The following is a 20000-nucleotide window of genomic DNA, read 5'->3' as shown; positions in this document are numbered from 1 at the left end:
AAGTCAACTGCTAAGCCAGGCAGAGAAATCATACATTGTAATGGTAATTTTTGGACTCAAACAAATACCTGACTGCTACTGACAGTGCCACACCCCTACCTGTTGACCTTCAAAAGCAATAATAAGCAGTTCCCCTAAGTAGACACAAATGGACACAGACCGGATGTCTCAGCTGGGTATAGTCATACTAATGATAGAGGGATTCATGTATTTGCCTAATCCTCAGGGGAAATAATCATACCAGTAAAAGCAAGAATTATGTTGCAGTATCAGTGCTAGCATCACAAGTTTCAAAGACATCTTAACTCCACTCCACGATCATGAGACGCTATGCACTGTCTTGCCTCACTGCGGAAGTAGCTTACATCATCAAAGTCACGGGAAAGACTTTGATGAAACCGTAACAGCGTGGTTTATGTTGATGATGTGATACCGCTAACACTGAGCATCAGGGAGAATTAGTATTACAAAGCAGCACAACAGCGACTGAAAGGGGAACGGGAATAATACATGACTTCTAATGCCTTCTACACGCTAATCATGACAGGTGTCTAGGTGCAGCGCACGTCAAGCAGAGGCGGGCCTAGCGAGAGCGAGCACCACTGGGGTAAGACCAGGGACAGGAATAGGGAGAACAGCCTGATGAACAAAAAACTAAATGTTGGGGCGCACATAGTTCCACCACCCCCACCCCCCGCCCACACCCCCCCACACACACACACACACACACACACACACACACACACACACACATACACACACACACACACACACACACACACACATTTGGCAACAGCAGTGGCGGCAGAAGGCTCTGGGCGATCTGTTGCAGGCAGAGCCTGGCGGAAAGGTGACCTTGAAGGTTAGCCCTGGGAGGATGGCTCCGGAAACCCCAGGGTTTATAGGGCTTTTAAGCACAGAATGCAGAATAAGATCACTCCCTTTTATTGTTTAAGTTGCCACAAAAAAATAGAGGTTTTTACGGCGGCGAGGAGACGGGAAGAAGAAATTACCATATTGATGGTGGAGATATTATGTTTTACGGCTGTACAATTTGAATATCCCATTTGCAGCAGTTTGTACTGCGCTGCCTTAAGAGGCCGAGTCATGCTGGAATAGGCAGAGTTTATTGGTAAAGAGATCCCATTAACAGCCCAGTCTCCCAGCTCTCTACAGCACACACACACTGGGAACCTACTTCACTACACCATACAATGCAGGGCACCAAGCTACAAATAATGTGGTTTCCTTAAAACATAGATCGAGGATACACCCTTAAAATCCTTTTAATATACACTATTGATAGACAAGAGAGAGAGAGAGTGTGAGAGAGAGAGAGAGAGAGAGAGAGAGAAACAGATAGACAGAGTGAGAGAAAGACGGGGAGGGAGAGAGAGAACGGCTAAGCTTATTCTTAATTCTTTATCTTTGCCCTAAAAGGTTGTCTGCTGCTCCCATCACTCTGAGGAGCATTTTCACCGCGGCCCAGCAAACACAATAAGCTTCACCTTTCCTGCCATCCGTGCCTTTAAGAGGCAAATCAAGGAAATAACAGCCCATGTCATGATGTGACAGCTGCGGGGGAACTGTATACATCAGCCACCACAGCTTTACGTAAAAACCTGTCTGCGCCTGATGGTATAGCAGCAGCTCAGATTTGATTTGCTCTCCTCTGTATCAAAGTGCAGAGTGGGACATGACGTATTGACACAGTCAGACCCACCAGGAGGCAGACCCAGTCCTGCTTCCCAGCCCAGCATGTTACTCTGGAGATCTCTATTTGCCTGGCCCTAATGTAATGGAGGAAACAGCCCTAATACTTGGAGGGAAATTGCTCCAGCTCAGCAGCTGAGGGACCTTTAGCTTGCCATTATTGCTGCATTGTCTCCATAACAAATCGTTTGTTTAGGCAGCTGAAGCGATTGCTACCGCTCACACTTCTCCCTTTCAGTTTGAGTACACCCCTGCCTTATTACTCTGTTTGCAGTTAACAGTACAATTATCCAGGTAAGACAAAACAACCGAGCCAAAAATGCGAAACACGAAGCCAGCCTCTGCGCCAATGAGTAGGCTCATCACTGCAGTTCCTTTACACTGAGCACTGCTGAAAAGGCATCGCGCCATTGCTCAGCGTTTCCCCGGGCGAGGCTTCTGCTTCGGAGTGTTACCACAGAAACTACCGGAACACACTGCCACCTCACGCTGAAACGCAGAGGCAAGGCTGTTTGTCAAACAATGCATAATGAGACTGGCGAGAGGAGAGAGAGGGAGAGAGAAGGAGAGGAGAAGAGGAGTGAGGGGGGAGGAGAGGAGCTGCATTAAGGCTAACCTACTTCAAAAAGAGAGAGAAGAAAAAAGAATCAAGAGGGATCAAGGGGTTCTGGGATGCCAGGAAACGTGTGGAAGGAGGCACAGACAGTGCAAAGGAGAGAAGAAAAGGAAAGAAAAGGGGAAAAAAATGTAGGGGGATGTGGGGAATGAGAGAACGACTGATGGGGCAGTGGAAAGAGAGAGTGACAAAGGGAGACAGATAAAGAAAGAATAAAAACTTGAGCGAAAAGTCAAAAGAAAGATGAAGAGAAGAGCGAGGCTAAGGGCTAAGACTGCTGGGGACACAGAGGAGGGCACTGGGAGTCTGGGAGCAAACCGCCCGCCCGTCTGTCTGTCTGTCTGTCTGCCGGCGCTGTGCTGTGCTGCGCTGGGCTGTGCTGCTCCGTTATTAATGGCTGTCTAAAACCAGAGTCTCTAATTCCGTCTGGGCCTCAGCAGCCTGTCGGCCTACATACGGGCAGGGGATGAGGCCCCGCACGCAGACAACAGGTGAGCGCTCGCACCGCAGAGCCAAGTCCAGTGAGTTTACGTGTCAGAGTGTACAGGGAGGGAGGAGAGGGCCAGAGGGAGGGAGGGAGGGAGGGTGATAAAGTGAAAGGGGGCATTACTAAGTCAAAAGGCTTACACTGCATATTCTCATCTTACCCGCAGGAGTAGAAATAACAGAGAGGGAGAGAGAGAGAGAGAGAGAGAGAGAGAGAGATATAGAGAGAGATATAGAGAGAGATAGAGAGAGATAGAGAGAGAGAGAGAGAGAGAGAGAGAGAGAGAGAGGGAGAGAGAGACTGAAACAGGGGGCAGAAACAGGGTTGCCTGACTGTCTCTGACACTCACTAGAGGTGCCAGCATGCAAGAGCTGCCCGCGCTCTGGGCTCCATACATCACACAGACATCACCTGTGGGCAGGTTAGAGAGCATCAGAACTGCACACATCTACTCTACTCCCACAACAGTTAGTGTGGCTCGCACACTACTCCACCGGCTGCAGAGAGAGAGCGAGAGAAAGAGAGAGAGAGAGAGAGAGAGAGATACTGGTCCAGTCTACCCAGCAACATGACCTCCACCACCACTTAGATCCTTGGCATCTGGTCCTAGTTTTTTCAGTCTGTCTATTCGTGGAATTTGTCGTTTCCGTTTCTTTTTCATTTCTGTTCTCTCTCCTTCACTCATACTCTGTCCTCTTCCCCTGTGATTAATTGCCACCTATTACACAAGCGCCTGTGCTGACTCACCCATAAGCCCCACATCTTCCCAACACCTACACAACAAACACACAAGGGAATGGCTCCGCAAAAGTCACAGCCAACAAACAGAAACCATGCCTTAGTGATACCAAGCTTTTTTTTTTTTTTTTTAATGATTCTTCCATTAACATGCAACCTCAACGTGCTCCTGCCGACGATGCCGGAAAACTAAGAGCAGGCGTTCGGAGCCTCTCCACGGAGCACAATTTGGGAGACTTTTTGATTCTTATTGTGCTTTGCTTCCTTTTCTTACGTGCTGGAGATAAGAGGCGGTGGGAAGATTACTAGTTTGCCGGGCTGACAGTGAATAAAGCCATTTAGCCACAGCTAACCTGATTTATCAGGAAATGGGACTCTCAGTCCTGCCAGAGCAAAAACAGTAACATTACTCAGCCGAGCTCTTATCACCAGTCCCGCTATTATATTTAGTTGGTGGGAGAAAGAGAAAGCAAGAGATTTATACCGCCCCTGTCCCTATTAGAGTTGTTATCTTTCAATCAGAAATAACAGTATTTGTCTATTCTAAAACGGCGCACAGAGGCAAGGACAGCTTGATTTAAAAGAGTGCGTGGGGGTGGGAGCTTTTGAAACACCATAATACCCCGGAGATATTTGCAGTGGAAACGCCTGATGGTTTACGCACGTACCCAGGATGATGTGTCCACAGGGCGAAGGATCCCCATTGTTATTCTGCATGGCAGAGCGACAGCAGCGCATGGACTGCCAACGGGAGGAGGGGAGCGCGGGGGCGGGGGGTGGTGTTGTTGCGGAGAGCAGGAAAGGGCAAGGCTGGCGACTGGCTGAGGGAGGGGCAGCTGCAGGCTTGCTGTCACCGTGATGGAGTTCACTCAGTCCCTTCCCCTCTCACCCACACCTCCATCTCTCTCTCTCTCTCTCACACACACTCTCTCTTCCCTCCTTCTGCCTCTCACCCACACATCTCTCTCTCTCTCTCTCTCTCTCTCACTCTCTCTCTCCCCCCACTTGCATTTATTCATTGAGCAGACGTTTATCATCCAAAGCGACAGCACAGGTACAGGGTATATATGAGCCCCCTGCACTTTGAACCCCTGACTTTGGTGTTGGCATCACCTTGCTCTGGCAGGTGAGCTACAGGGACTGTCTCTCTCGTGACTTCCTGTAATCCCCCTCACTCTAAGGCCCTGCTGCTGGGCCAGGCAGCTTACATGAACCTCAGGGACACGAAGAGGACAGCCTCTTGATATATTACTGCCTGGCATATTAAGTTATTTTGTATTGACTGTTTCTGCTATAGAGCAGTCTAATGCTATGCTGCCTTTTTTTATCAGAAATCCTTTTAATGCAAGCATGAAGTGATATTCAGGTATTCAAGTCCAGCAGGTCTCATGTTGGTGCCAATAATGCCATGGCGAATGACATTCAATCTAACCCCTGAGCTCCACACTCTTCATGTAGGTACGACGGTGAACCCGCTCTGTGGCGGCCATATTGGATGGATCTGAACTGCGACCTTTTGAGTCAGTGGCCAGTCTGCGTTGCAGACCTCTTGAAATACCCGAAGGTCATTTGTAATATATTTCTGGCCTTGATTGTGATAACAAACTTGTTGTTCAACTATATAACATCAAAAAACATTGCATTCGACCGAGGCAAAGCAAAGTTATAAGGCAGGGGTTTTTGAATGACAAGTTAGTCAGCTCACTAGATTTAGACAAACTATGAGATGTGAGAAAAAATATGAGAAAATATGTTCATTAAAGAAACTTCATTTAAGTAGATGTGGTTTGCCATTAATCACACTTTCAATCACACTTGTTTACTTTGTGTTGCCAAAAGCACAATATATTAACAGATTACCTGTCTGAAGTATCTTTAATCATGGCGCTAGAGACATATTTTTTTATTGTTGTTACTTCATTAGTCATCTTTCCTGTAATATTGACATTACATTACTACATTTTTTTTACTGTTGTATCTACTTCATGGAAAGCTTTTGTTCAACATAAGAGCAAGCATGAGGTGAATAGAGAGTGAAGGAAGGAAGCGTTTCTACCTGGAAATCCACCTAAGTGCCTTCTGAAGCATCATGCATGTTTCATGAGAGCCCATCAGTACTGATGGCACATATAGATGATAAAAAAAAGAGAAGGGCAGCGTGAAAGAGCAACAGAAAGGCTGCATATCAGAAAGGAGCAGTGACATGTTTACGGAACAACTTTCATAAGTGGGGGGGGAGGGTTTGGGGCCATCAAGCAGATCCGCCCATAGAGGAGCGTCCTTTCCTGTCAGCCGCTGAAACCCTGCCCACCCACCCCACCCCCCGCAGTCTCTGTTACTGTGCTTGAGGTGTACTGGGCCAATCGGATGACCAATGGAGAAGTTCGCTAGAGGCTAGAGGCTAGAGGCTAGAGGCTGGGGGAGAGACAGATCTGAGGAGCATCTCAGACAGGAGGCTAACACATCAGGATCAGGTCAGGTCGGGTCATCCAGTGAATCATCACAACCCCACTGACCGTAGAGTGTGTGTGTGTGTGTGTGTGTGTGGAGAGGGGTGGGGGGAGACGTGGAGGATGGGGTCATCAGTTAGCCGCGTGTCTGCGGAAATAAAAGCCACTGAGTCACCACAGGGCTCGTCCGCTCTTACAGGGTCAAAGGGTAACGTCTCACATGCCCAGCCCCGCCCCCCCCGCCCGAGGACCCTGCCCCATGCAGGAGGGGACTCTTATCGCATGTGACGCCTACTGACCCCAGCAGTGCTATGGACCCTAACCAGACGGTTGAGTTAGGCTGCGCATAGTTACAACTGCACTGGTCATGAAAAGCAAAGAAAGAACTTCTCATGAAAGTCTCATGATCTTTGGTGTAGATGTAAATATACTGTTAGCCATGACTAAACATCTTTTTAAAAAGCTTCCCTTAACCAAAGGCAACCTCTTTAATTGGGTTTATGATTTTTTTTTTTTTGTAGTAGTAGTAGTATTTAAGGTATTATGAACTTGATTCTCTTTCTCAGGGAAAAAAACATGAATATGTTGCAAGGAGCTCTATAATCTAGGTTACAGGTTGAAAACTTTTTTCTTTTCCTCTGCGTTCCTTTTCAGTTTGCTCATCCTTAAGATAGATTGACTAGAGCACTCTCTTCCATTTTGCTGCACTCTCAATCGATGCTTTTCTTTCAGAAACACAGATAATCTTTTAGTGTGTCCACCACTCTCTCTCTATCTATTTCTTTTTGCCAGGCTCAATAACTTTGAAACACACTGAACCTCTCAATCTTACTGGTACACACACATACATTCTCTCTCTGTCTGTCTGTGTGTGTGTCTCTCTCTCTTTCTTTCTATCTATCTACCTATCTATCTCCAATTGCATTTATTTATTAAGAAGACACTTTTTATCCGAAATGACAGCACATGTACCATGGGGGGGGGGGGGGGGTGGAGTACACTCAGCCCTACCCCCTCTTAACCACACCTCCATCTTTCTCTTTCTTACTCACACTCTCTCTTTCCTCTCTCGCTCACTTACACACACTCTCTCTCTCTTTCCTCTCTCGCTCTCTCACCCACACTCTCTCTCTCTCTCTCTCTCACTCACACACTCTCTCTCTCTATCTCACCCACACTTTCTCTCTCTCTTTCCTCCCTCTCTCTCTCTCTCTCTCTCCATTTGGATTGATTCATTGAGCAGACACTCTTCATCCAAAGTGATAGCACAAGTACAGGGTATGAGTATGATGTGTTTATATTCATATGAGCTCCCTGCCTCCTGATATATTCCACCCTGGATCCACCCTGATTGTGAGTCAGACCAGCGAGCCCATGTCTACATTTCCATTAAAACATACATTTAAGCTTATTCTATACTGACTGTTTCTTCTACAGTGCAGTCTAATGCTATGCTGCCTTTTTTATCAGAAATCCATTTAATGCGAGCATGAAGTGATATTCAGGTCCGTGGAGTCCAGCAGGTTTCATCTGGGTGCCAATAATGCCCTGGTGAATGACATTCAATCTAACCCCTGAGCTCTTCACAGAAAGCATTTCCTGGAGGCCCTCTATGTGTTGTTCAATGTAAGAGCAAACATGAGGGGAATAGAGAGTGAATGAAAGAAAAAATGCTTCTCTCTATGCCTTCTCTACCTCTTTCTCTCTCTCTCTCTCACACACACAAACACACACACACACACACACACACACACACACACACACACATACACACACACACACACACACACACACACATACAGACACACACACAGGTACACACAAGCACTCTCATTCACACTCTCACACACACAGACACTTTGGACATCAGTGAAGCGGCACAGGCAGGAGAATGACTGAAGAGAAGCAAGCCAAGGTTCTCAGGAGAGAGAGAAAAAAAGCAAAGAAAGTAACCAACAGCAGAGAGCACACAGAGCCTCTGCCAACAGCTCAGTCCCCTCAAATGTTTAGTCAAATTCTGATGAGCCGTCATGGAAGGCTCTCAACATTCTGACAAGACCAAAAATATGTCTTCAGTTTATCATATCTGAAATATAATAAATAACTATATATTAGTGTTTTAAAAATGTTCAATTTAATTGGATTGTGTAAAAGAACAAATCAAGGCAGTGTTAACAAGCTGAAGTCGTTTTGGAAGATTTACTTCTTCTGAGAGGGTAAAATATAAAAGAGGTGATAAAAGTGCTTCAATATTTTTAACTAATTAAATGTATTTCCAATCAACACCACATCAACAATCAAAGCATTCTTGATGTCAAATGCTGAAGAATCATGTTTCCCAGAGTGTCAAATGAACAAACAATACATTTTAAATTATTAATTGATCGCCAAAAAAGATAAAGCGTAATGAATCATACTTCTATTTTCATAGTCGCAGTCATTGAAGCAAAATAGCAATCCCACATATTATGGCACTTAACTATTTCTGATACAAATGCAACCACATACATGCATGTGCTCACACACACACACACACACACACACACACACACACACACACACACACACACACAAATGGTGTTGGGAAAGGACACAGATGATGGTTCTCTGCGTTTGTGAACATGACATGACATGTTTTTTAAATAATCGTCATTCCATGTGAAATCAACAGAGACCTCCTGACTGGCCATCTTGGATTTGCTTCATGCTTCATGAGCATTGTACTCAACAACAAAAATTATACGCCTGTATCTTCTGTAGTTTCTGATATACGGAGACTTGAAAAAGTTTCATAAGGCATTACTTTTGAACTATTCATGCTAGATGCTTGACATTTTCAGGTACTGTTCCACACTTTTAGATGGCTAACATCGAAAATAGCTGGCCCACAGTTGCATACAAGTTATGGCTTGCCAAAAATCGATAAAAAAAATATTTCACTTTGGAGCAACTTTTGCCCACTATATTTTCACACTGAACAACATCAGATATTTTTATTGTGATATATAATATTCATGTTATAGTGCTTTCCTAACAACTAGGCGCATGTCTGAAAAAATGAAATACAAATATTTACACAAGATACAAGCTGAAAATGTTGCACACTAGTGGTTGGATACAATTACATTATTCACATAAAGAATAAAGCAAATCCAAGATCGTCAGTTGGGAAAACTGTGTAAAATCTGTTGATTTGACATACCCCCTATCCAACACTAGTAAAAGACTCAAGGGACTCGCTCATTCTCCGTGTCTACTTTAAATCATCTTAAATGCTTACACTTGATCAAAACCAAGATTAACACAGCAGCCCAGCTAAAAAAAATATATATATCATTTTTTATATGTAATTTTGCACAAAAGCACAGGCCCTTCTGTCGCCTCTTCTGATGATTGCCTTGGTACTTCAGATCCATGCCTCCTGAATCTGCTCTGAGAGACTGGGCTGGCCACAGAGGGACCAGACTCAGGCCCGCTCAAGTACTCTCAGATCTGAAGGGATGAGAGGAGACTACTATGACGGTGTGGGAGGGAGAAAGAAGAAAAAAGAAACGTGGCCCTCCGTATCTGATGTGGAATGAGGCATGGTTTTCAGTGTGGCCGTACCGCTCATCTGGGTGACATTTGCATGCGCTGCTTTGACAATACCCTCACCAGCAACCGGTCTTCCTTACTGCACCAGAGGGGATGGGCCTGAGGCCTGCACAGAGTATTTAAAGGCCACTGTGTGTGTGTGTGTGTGTGTGTGTGTGTGTGTGTGTCTGTGTCAAAGAGAGAGAGAGAGAGAGGATTATGACAGAAAGGGGAGAATGTATGTGTGCTTCAGAGCCATTGTGTGTGTGTGTGTGTGTGTAAGTGAAAGAGAGAGACAGAGGCAGATAAAAAAGCAAGACAGACAGAGAGAGACCTGAGGAAGAAGCTTACAGCAGTGTGGTGTCCAACAGGGGGGTTGGGGGGGGTCGGGGTGGCAGGTCTATCTGAAGTAACTTCAGCTCTCATGAATGCTCTTTACCCAACGCTCTCTCTCTCTCTCTCTCTCTCTCTCTCTCTCTCTCTCTCTCTCTCTCTCTCTCTCTGACTCAACCCCATTAAGGGCCACTCCTCCCCTGGAACCACTCATGGCTCAGTCACTCTCCTCACGCAGACACAGGCTTTTTGTAGGTCACATCCAGACCCATATGCTCATCATTCGTGCGTGACTCACGCTGAGGGTCCCCTGACCCACACTCCCTGATGGATGGAGACGCAGCGTGATGCGCACGCGGTCGGGAGGATGAGCCGATGGCAGGGCCCCGTCACCACGGCCACAGCTTTAAAGGGGATCTGTCTGCCGGCGCTAATAAACATGACAAGGTGGGAGAAGAGAGAGGGGCACTAGGGAAAAGCATCCGGGAGATGTTAAAGTCACATGTGCTCATTACTGCGGGTTGTATAAGCGGTGTTTCTTCCATACCTGATGCCATTCGTTTGAGAGGCAGGAACCAAAGCATCTATATAGGCGTTTCTCAATGTAAGCATTTCTGAATGTGTGTGTGTGTGTGTGTGTGTGTGTGTGTGTGTGTGTGTGTGTGCGCGTGCGCGTGCGCGTGCGCGTGCGCGTGCGCGTGCGTGCATGTGTTTGGGTGGGGGTTAGGGTTAAAAATTTCAACTGTTTGTTTGTGAAGTTGTCTGTTTTCATTACACGAAACAACCGAATGTACAGTACACCTGTAGGCTCAAGTGTTGCATGAAACTCCTAAGTGGCCATTTAAAGCCACCTACAAGGGTTTAAATATTTCAGCTGGAGATTTTGAACATTCAGGGTGAAGCCAGGTGAGCTGCTGTGTAAGCACTGCTTCATATTTCATAAGATGGTCCACCCTAGGACAAAATATAGATTCCCATTCTCTTTAGCCATGGAAATTATCAAAATTGCAAGGATTAAATAAAATATGTTTGTTTTAATGTTTCATAACATAGAGGGGGGGGGGGGCGGCAGGGAAAAGGAAGGACGAGACAGAAAGAAAGAGAGAGAGAGAAAGAGAGAGGGAGAGAGAAAGAGAGAGAGAGAGAGAGAGCCCTTTGCCTGAAAGCGGGCATGAAGAAATACACTGCACAACCACCTGAAGCAGACACATTAATCAGCGACACTGCAACTGTCTCCGTTTGGTTGCCGATGTGGGCCTGGGCTACTTCTCAGTCTGCATACATGCTGTGTAAATACACCAAGGACAACCACTGACTATCTGACGATGAGAACTTGGAAGGGGTGTTCCTAGCACATCCTTAAAACAGGAAACAAGGTGATAAAATAGTAATAAAGACACTACCCATGAATAAATAAAAGATCAACAGCACCAGGTAAAATAGTTAAATGGCTGAGACTAAATAAAAGATGTTTCCACTTTGTGTGTTTGCGCAGCAAATGCTACAGGGATACCACTTTGACCTAGAATCCTACAATTCCCAGTGTGCTTCAGGCCTATTTTCTTCATGCCTATGACCGAGCCACGTGTTCCACTTCTTAGACACCTTTATCTCCCCTTCAGTGTCCTTCAGCATCTATCTTTCTTTCTTGCTCACACATGCTCTGTTTCTTGCTCTCATTCTTGGCCTCTTACTCTCTCTCTCTCTCCCTCTCCCTCGCTCTCTCTTACACTCTGGAGCAGATGTTCTGTCACTATCACTATCAGCACCCATTTTTGGCGTAAATTCGTCACAATGTGCACCAATAAACATGGCATGACGAATATACTGCACAGAGTTAAAACTGCATCACGCCTGCCGCAGGACTGCAGAATGAGAAGTCGCACTTTTCTGACTCATGCATATGCATTCATGGGAAGGTCGTAGGAAAAGTGGAAGCTGCGAGCACAATCATGGAGATGTGCAAACAGAGAGTGATTACCTGTTCCATTGTATGTTTTGTATGTATGGAAATACAGGGGATAGTGCACGGTGAAGATTTTTTTTTTAAAAGCAGGTGTAATTCATATTGCGTGTTTGATACGTGCGGGGCATTTTCAGAACCGATGGAAGCAGTATTCCCAGCACCAGTTTTGATCAATTGTACTATTTTAAAAGATACTTTTTAAACTCTTTCATGTCCTTTTATATCTTGCCATCTCTTTCTCACTTCATCCACTTCCCTAAATGTAGCTGCCTGCTACACTACTGATGTTGTTTTGTGATAACCACACAAATAGTCCTTATATGTTTTTTTTGAGTGGTATAGAATTACTGCCCTGTATTATCTCTATCTTTGATGGCACCATCTATTTCCTGATCGCTAAAACTTTCTTTTTCTGTCGGTAGGCAGATACATTCATTCCACTTCATTGCGCTTCCATTCAAATGCGTCTGCGATTGAATGACTCCTCTCAGTTTGCGGGCGCCACAAATCGAGGTTAGAGAGCGTTGACATGCGTTGATTACGGGATCAGCTGCAGGTTAAGTACATTCAGATTTAACAGTGAGGCATTGTACAGCTTGTTAGAGAGAGAGAGAGAGAGAGAGAGAGCGAGAGAGAGAGCACGGCGTTAGGTTGTGTGCTTTTGCTGTGGGGTCAGCCATATGCAAACAGGCAGACACACACACACTCACACACACCGCATGGCTGGCTAATGGGTTTGGAGCAGAGCCTGCCTCCTTTGGTCGTCTGCTCCCACTGCTGCTGCAGCCTTGCCAGCCCAGGGAGAGCAGCCCACAGGAGCCCACAGGAGCTCACCAGGGCAGGAGGGTGGGGGTCGGGGCTGGCATGAGGGATCGGCACGGCCGCACTGGCAGATGGGTGGGAGTGGAGCTCCGCCCCGGGCATCTGGGCCCGAAGGGGTTAGAGCAGCCCGCTTCATCCGGCCAGGTAGGGGTGATTAACGAGCCAAGAGGCACTGGCCAGGCCCCCCCCACCACCACCACCCCCACCACCCCCATTCTCATGCCCTCCATGTTGGAGCCCACGGAGGGGTGACCTTGACCTCAGTGATCCTGACTGTGGATTAAACCAATAGCTGCAGTGGCATGGGTATTGACAGATGACAGGGAGAGATGCCAGCAGTGGTGGAAGCCACGCTCCCCTGGTTGAACCCCATCGATATATCTGGGAATCAGTGGGCCGCAGGGAGCTTGCTGGGAACTCACTGAGGTGAGCGATAAGTGAGAAGGGGTCGATTAGGAGGAGTGGAGAGTGGAGAAAGTCTTTCCTGACTGGAGGCCAGTGATTGGAGTTCCTCGCTAACACGTTGAAAAAAAAAAAACTGAACCTCGCAGCCTGTGATTTCCAGTACACTGGCAAACAAGAGAACCGATGTCATCAGCAATGGCCATACGGATGAGAAATGCCCCTGCAATTTAGTCATATAAGGAGGCCCTTTCTCACCTGATTGGCCTCAGTGTATTGTAAATGATGGCTTCCAGTGTCTAAAAATATTCACCAAGCAAGACGTGCTGTCAGAAATGATCACGTATGATTGGGAACATGAATGTGAGATGCTGGCAAATCTCTTCAAATTTTCTAGAAGAACTTCAGGGCAATCATGTGCCCTTAGCATATCAGCACTCACCTACCGTGTACAAAGACTTATATTAACTGGTATATCACCATCACGGAGTACTGAAACGAAAAGACTGACAACTGATTTTACCTGCCAGTACAATACCTGCATGTTCATTTTTCCTAAAGGAACCATCTGACCTTTCCTTAGAAACACCAACTGGTAAAATATAATTGAGTGCCAGGTAGGATTCCTTAATGGTCTTGCAACTGATTTGACAAGGTAATGTATTTTTTAATAACCTTTTATCCTAAGCCTGTCTGTCTGAAATCGTGTTCCTTCTTTTGTCACGTCAAAGATAAAGACTCCTAATTTAGGGTGTCCGTATTTCCAATAGCCGGCAGAATTGGGATGTGTGGTTTGATGTGCCCACACCTACACTGAGCTTGTGAGTGACGGGCAGCAGCCGTTGCCCCATTTGACACATTTCCCCATGTTAGAGACATACTGCACTGAGCATTTATCACACCATTAAAAAGTCCCCAGACAGAGAGAGACAGAGAGAGAGAGAGAGAGAGAGAGAGAAACAGAGAGGAAGTGAGAGAGAAAGGCAGTTATGGCTGTATCTGAAGAGCAGTATGTCTATGTGTATAGACTTATCTAAGTGTGCCGAGAGAAACAGAGAGAGAGAGGCAGGGGATTTATACCAGGCTGACAAATGGCGCCAATCAATCATGTCTGAGGGGATGGGCATGGGTCCCGACAGGGCCAAGAGCAGAGCCGATTAACTGGCCTCCACTCCCACTTTAGGGGGCAGCTATCCCCTGTAAAGCTTCTTTTAAACAGACGCTTGACAATCTCACAAAGTTAGAATGTCTTCACTTCCTCCCTCCTTCTCGTATCACACTCTTCTGCCCTCTCTCTCTCTCCCTCACTATCTCTCTATCTCTCTCTCTCTTTCTCTTTCTCTTTCTCTCTCTCTCTCTCTGTCTCTCTCATACAGCTGCACGCCTGAAGTCATCTTCTGCTACACACAGTGCAGTGATGGTGGCAGAGATACTCCCAGGCAGAGTCCATCCTGGCCACTTCAGCCTCTCTGCCACAGATCTACACAATCCCCACTAATGCCCCAGGGGTGGGGTGGTCGCTTTGAAGAGGGAGAGCCTGGCTAAACAGAAAGGTGTGTGTGTGTGCGTGTGTGTGTGTGCGCTTGTGTGTGTGTGTGTGTGTGTGTGTGTGTGTGTGTGTGTGTGCGTGTGTGTGTGTGTGTGTGTGCGTGTCTGTGTGTGCTTGTGTGCTTGTGTGTGTGTGTGTGTGTGTGTGTGTGTGTGTGTGTGTGTGTGTCTGTGTGTGTGTGTGCCACACTCAACTGTATATCACAGCCAGAGTTAGCGAGGGCCAGGTGGCCTCACACTTGGCGTGTAAGCAGGCATTTTCACTGGAGCCCTCGGCCGCTTGGCTAACCCCTCCGGCTGCTAATGAGAGCATTTAAAAACAATCGCCCTGGTCGCTGGGCCCTGGGCTCCATTTGAGGGGAAATTAGGCTGTTTTTGAATGAAGGGACGGGCTGTTGGAACAGTTAGAGAAGGAATAACAAGATCTGTGTACTTGCTTTGCTAGCTCCTCTGTGTGTGTGTGTGTGTGTGTGTGTGTGTGTGTGTGTGTGTGTGTGTGTGTGTGTGTGTGTGTGTGCGTGGTGCATGTGTGTGTATGTGTGCGTGTGTGTGCTTCTGTGTGTGTTTGTGTGTGTGTGTGTGTGTGTACGTGTGTGCTTGTGTGTGTGTGTGTGTGTGTGTGTGTGTGTATGTGTGTGTGCATGTGTGTGATTTGAAGCAAGAAATGGATGTGTGTAATACAAGGTGATAATGAAGAGAAGAAGAGTGAGTGACAGACTATAAGACACATACATGGACGGATTAAGAAACCACGGGCCCCTGGGCCTGGACATGTTGAAGGCCCCCCCCCCCCCCCTCCGCGAAAAAAATAATTGTGCGCCCGCAAAACACGCACGCACGCACACGCACACACAAACCCAACCAATGTGTTGGATTTTACGGTCGAATTAGATACTTTGGCTATTGTATTGGGAAAGTAAACAGGTCAAAGTTTACTCTGTAACATCCAACTTCGGTGAGGTGTGCACTGCCCTGCTATTGTTTCTGACATTACATGTGACAGGCCGAGTGATTCTTTTCCAAATTGAAACTGATTAAGACCTACCTGAGGGGCAGCACCACTTTTATGTTTGAAAGGCGTCGTCCGGCAGGTGTAGCCTACTGTGCCTGCTTGTAGGTCTTGACTTTCAGATTCTGCGCCTAAACTAGCTATATCGTATCGTCTCATCACATGATCAAATAAAGACTTGAAATTGGACAACAAGATACATATTACCCAGCAATCATCATTGCATATCTGTATATGACAAAAATAACAAAGAAAATAAAAAATTATTCATTTAATTGAATCATTTTTTTAATAGTTTCTATGGTGTATGTACGATAAGCATACAGTATAATTTTGTTATAGATTGCTACTGACGATTCCCCCTAAAAATGATGAAAACCATGACAGAGACAGGTTTGCCATTTTGAGGGAATATATAGCATAAGGTATCCTCAGCACTCCCAAAAAGTCATGCTTGATCACCGTCGCATTAATCTAGCTTTTTCTAACACAGCACAGGTACACTCAATTAAAGCCATTAGCAAATGAATAAAATACACCTTTTTCAACCACAAATAAGAGATACATAACAGCGACTTCACGCAGAGGCTCTGGCCTAAGGGCCCCCTGAGCTCATGGGCCCCTGGGCCTGGGCCCGGTAGGCCCGTTCGTTAATCCATCCCTGGACACATAGCATGCAATAGTAAAGTATTAAGGCGAACAGGGATGGTCAGCTGTTTATGTATGGATAAACAAAGACGTATACACACACACATACCCACACTGCTGTAAAAAGACACTGATAAACAGCACCCAGCCTATCTGCAAAGGGAACTTTCACAAAGGCGCAGTGAGCTGTACATCTCTGCTAGATATAAATGTACAGATCCCTGTAATTGAAAATCTGTGCACATCCAGAGAATCTGAGCCAATTTGAATATGAATGAATGGAGTTGCACTTCCTGTCTTTTCAAATCCTATCTGCCAGCCATAACCTGCTGCACAAAAACAACACGCAGTGCTCTCCCCCAGAACAGATCACGTCACATCAAATAGCATCTCTGCACACACATATACGCACGTGTGCAAACACGCACGCACTCACACACACACACACACACACACACACACACACACACACACACACACACACACCCACACACACACACAAACACACACACACACACACACACACACACATACACACACACACACACACACACACAGACACACACACACACTCTATTTCTCTCTCTGTCAGTTTTCTCCTTCTCTTATGTTGATTTCTGACAGGAATGCTGACAGGGAATCCTAACTGTGGACACAAGGTTATTTCGATGTAAATCTAGAGATGTGACAAAACTCGTTGCATTCTTCTGCAATTAATTATGGATAATGTATGTACACAAAGAAAGCACTCAGAAGGCACAAGCAAACATTCATATGGTAAACGAAAAGGAAATTACAACTAATACTCCACTGTAGGTGGACATTGGAATGGGTCAGAACAGAGGAAGGAGTTTTTGTGTGCGTGTGTGTGTGTGGGGGGGTGGGTGGGTGGATGTGGGGGATTTGTGTTGTTTGTGTGTGTCCATGTACATGTTATTGTGTGTCTGGTAAGTTTCTATGTATGCGTATGTAGGTCTGTATGTGTGTGTGTATGTGTGGGTGTGTGTGTGTGTGTGTGTGTGTGTGTGTGTGTGTGTGTGTGTGTGTGTGTGTGTGTGTGTGTGTGTGTATGTGTCCATTGACTTCACACCATGCTGTTGAATACCCTTGACCTTCACTGTGGGCAGTCACCAGGCTTTCTGTATGATGCTGTAGACCTCCGCTCCTTCTTTCACACTACTACATCATGTCACGAGGACATCTATTGCGTGAGCGAAGAAGAAGCTTTTCATGCTTTACTGAGGGGGCCACCAGAATCAAGCACTTCAGCACTATACAGTAAACAGCAATGAAGGAGCAGTGGAACTCGGAGGTGCTTTCCACTCCTGTTGCTCCCACAAAGCCAGGGGTCAACTGGGCATCGCACAGCCTTGTGTTCTGGGTTCCATCAGGAGGGTTGACGACAGGAGCTTTTAGGAGCAAGAAAAAAAGCACGCGCTCTCTCTCTCTCTCTCTTTCTCTTTCTCTCTCTCTCTCTCTCTCTCTCTCTCTCTCTCTCTCACACACACACATACACACACACACACACACATACACATACACATACACATACACATACACATACACATATGCACATACACGTTGCAAGCTCAGGGAGAAATGGTAGAGAAGCTGCCAGAGGATATTGGCAGTGGGGAAGATCATTTCCATAAGTTCTAATTGAACTGCTCTGGCACCAGAGCCCATCAGACCTTTGGAGTGAGAGCCAAGACTGCTTAGAGTGAGCACCCAGAGGCCCGGGCCAGGAGACACAAAGGAGAAAGACAGAAATGGAGATAGACAGACACGGGCCCAGGGAGACAGAGAAAGGACAGAGAGAGGGAGAGAGAGAGAGAGAGAGAGAGAGAGAGAGAGAGAGAGGGCCTTAGAAGCAGCACACCCACTCCATGGCACTTTCACAGGCCTGATCATAAGACACAGCTGCTCCTCTGTGGGAAGATCCAGCTGCTGTGGCCAATGTAATGACTGTGGACAGACAAGTGCAAGAGAGAGAATCCAAAGGTAGAGGGCTTTCATAGACATTGGCTCACGGCTCAAGGGGGGGAAAAGGACAACTTTTATTCATTTCAGCACGGGATTGTTTCCCCTTCACAGCGCTTCAATCAAAACACTGAAGGCAAAGAGAAGAGGACTTCCTCTCAGTGATTTTCATATGGCACCGTTTGACGCCACTCATCCTTGCTGCCTCGGACTGAACACAGTCTGAAGGCGTGACGTGACGAGTGAAGGATGAGTGAAGGATGCGACGCTCTTCGTCATTTCACCCCTCCTTTTTCCCTCTCGCCTCAGAAACACATCAGGGTCGTCGAAGGAATTCAGTCGAGTCGAGTCGAGTCTTTTACGAGCGCCGCGTTCTGGGGGGCAGAAAGACACCCCGGCGCTTCGGGGTGGAACGCAATGCCATAACCGTCTCCGCGCGAAAAGGGCGTGTGCGCCGCTGGTTAACGCAGGGGAGAGGCGGAGAGGCGGACAGGCGTCTGTCTGGCCGTGTTAGGCGTGCTCTGCTCTACTCCGCTCCACTCAGACCGGGAATGAGGATGAGCTCCGTTTTCCCGCCCATGCGCCTCCAATTACTCCGCTCTGACAGCTCAATGAGGCGGCAGCGATGCCATCCTCGCCACGGGCGCGCAAATAACACAGCCCATTCACTCACACGGGCATGGCAATAACACAGAGACATCCGTCCACTAACCCTATAGACACAAACCCACAGCCAATCAAACGCAGCAGCACAAGCAGACATGTACGCACACACTCACACGTACATGAACACCAACACACACCCGCCCACAGAAGCACTAAACACACACACACGCGACCCATGTACCCAGGCACTTCGCCAAAAACACGAGCACTAGCTGAAAGAGGCAGCAAGTGTCGCGGAGGCAGACAGAGCCAAGCGAGCTGGACTATTGTCTGCGCTATCAGTCACTCTTTCACGAGGACGTCCCCATCACCAGGCAATAGCTCTTCCGCGTCACCGGCCCATTTGTCCACAGACATCAGTCAAGCAGCACCAGCAGCCTCCACAACAGCACTGACAATACGCTCGCACACAAAAGACTAAAGCACTACAGGCACTAGGGTGTCTAGGGTCGAGGGTCTAGTGTACACTCATATGCTGTCTTACTGTCAGGGAGTGGTGTTTCATAAAGGTGCTTTTATAAAAGAGCTGCCATGCAAGAAGGATTCAGCTCATCATTCTCCCTGCCAAGCCCCTGAGTTAAGTATACATGAAACTCAATGAGAGCGATGAGTAGCAGGAGAGATGATGCTCTCAAATCCAGCACCCTCAGACTCATCAGTTATGCTTCCATTTACCTGCATTGGATGGAAAGATATTAGAGTGGCACCCAGAGAGGTAGAGAGACAGAAGGGGGGGGGGGGGGTGAAGCACTTGAAGAAACACACTTACACACACACACACATACAGTGTCATTATACTGCTTAATATACTGTTCTTCTTTCTTCATACACACCAACTCTCCAGCATTAGAAATGCAATACAAAATACTTTGTGGCAATACAAAGTGATTTTTGCCATGCCAACAAAGCTCATTTGAATTTTTGAGAGCGTGGAGAAAGAAAGAGACTACGTATGCATGTCCTCTAAAACATGACAGAGCATCTGATGCCATGCCTTTTGGATGCAGAGGAAAGTAAATATTGTTCACGGCAGCAAGGAACAATACTCC

The 20000-nt window shown here is 46.7% G+C and overlaps 1 protein-coding gene across 4 annotated transcripts in view; it reads right to left on the bottom strand.

The window, feature by feature from the left end:
* ctnna2 (catenin (cadherin-associated protein), alpha 2) overlaps nucleotides 1–20000 on the bottom strand; it is a 347246-nt gene that overhangs the window by 237901 nt on the left and 89345 nt on the right. The gene's annotated exons all lie outside the window — the stretch shown is intronic.

Source organism: Clupea harengus, chromosome 22 (assembly GCF_900700415.2).
Source record: "Clupea harengus chromosome 22, Ch_v2.0.2, whole genome shotgun sequence".
In the NCBI taxonomy this organism is placed as follows: domain Eukaryota; kingdom Metazoa; phylum Chordata; class Actinopteri; order Clupeiformes; family Clupeidae; genus Clupea; species Clupea harengus.
The sequence above is the reverse complement of the archived record's forward strand: the minus strand, read 5'-3'. Positions and strand labels throughout refer to the sequence as shown.